Below are 1,345 nucleotides of genomic sequence, written 5' to 3' on the forward strand. Positions count from 1 at the left end.
CGGGTGCGCCTCAACCTGCTACCCTTGAATGGCGCCGTCATGTGGGGCCCTACTGACCGAGACCAGCGCTGCCGGGTCTGTGGCTACGCGAGGGAGACGCTACCGCACGTGCTATGCCACTGCATGTCGCATAGCGCCATGTCTCAGGCACGGCACAACGCGGTGTTCTCGCGCCTTCGCACGGCTGCTGCCCGTGACTACACCGTAGCGTACGATAACCGGCCGGTCGGCGACAGTGGACTGCGTCCTGATCTTGTCTTTGTTCGCGAGGAGGAGACCCTGGTGATCGACGTGGCTTGCCTGTTCGAGAATACACCGGAGGCCTTTACCAACACGCGAAACGACAAGGTCGCACGCTACCAACCCGTCGCCGACTATCTGCGTCGCCACTACCAAAGAGTAACGGTGGCCGCTGTCATCGTCGGGGCTCTCGGCACTTGGGACCCGGCCAACGACCGCGTCCTCCTGCGCCTGTGCTCACGCAGCTACCTGCGTCTCATGAAAAAAACTCTGCGTGAGCGAGGTGGTGGCAGCGTCCCGCGCCATTTCCACGCGCGCGTGGGACATGGACACAGCTGGACAACCGCTGACCAAGGCAAGACCTGCCGTACTACGTCGCCACGTCGCCTACCACCTGCCAGGTGCCCTGGCTAAGCTGCTGCTGTACCGGCGGTTCCTGTGATGTTCAATGTCCTGGTGTCCTTGGTACCATCATCCGTGTCCGGCTTCAACCTGGCTATCCCGGTGCCATGTACAGGAACACAACCAAGTTGTCTGGCTAACTCAAGACATCCCATGCATTGTCTTAAACATAATAAAATTCCACTCTGTTCTTATCAGCTTAATATCTGATACGGATCCTATTTGGATCCAAGATATAAAACTTATTTTTGTGATGCGGCGGAGTGCTTGAAGCTTGCTTCACCTCCGCCACGGGTTGGCCCGGTATTGCACTACCTCCGGGATTGGCCCACTCACCCCTGCGGGGGTGAGATCGACATTAAATTAAATTCAATGAAAGACACAGTGCTCGGATTTACTAATGATATCGGGGTAAACGGCGTGGGTGTGGCGAGTGTCCGAAACGCTGGCGTCACGCCGCCCCGTCTGACGCGGTATTCGCGGCGGCTCGGTATTCGCGTGCGGGAAGTGCACTAGCTGTGTGGACATTCACACTTACGATTGCTCGGAGAAAATATATGTTTGTGTGGAAGCGTCGTAATTGGAGAGCCCCCCCCCCCTTTTTTTTTCGTTATGTTCACACGTACACACTCCAGGTTTGTTTTTTTAAACATCCCTACTCATATTATTAAAACTCTTGAGTAATTAATTATTACTCTTTCAG

The 1,345-nt window shown here is 55.3% G+C and overlaps 1 pseudogene; it reads left to right on the top strand.

The window, feature by feature from the left end:
• Window positions 1-799: 799 nt before the first annotated feature.
• LOC142766483 (U2 spliceosomal RNA) lies at window positions 800-979 on the top strand (annotated as a pseudogene).
• Window positions 980-1,345: the final 366 nt, after the last annotated feature.

Source organism: Rhipicephalus microplus, chromosome 6 (assembly GCF_043290135.1).
Source record: "Rhipicephalus microplus isolate Deutch F79 chromosome 6, USDA_Rmic, whole genome shotgun sequence".
Lineage (NCBI taxonomy): Eukaryota > Metazoa > Arthropoda > Arachnida > Ixodida > Ixodidae > Rhipicephalus > Rhipicephalus microplus.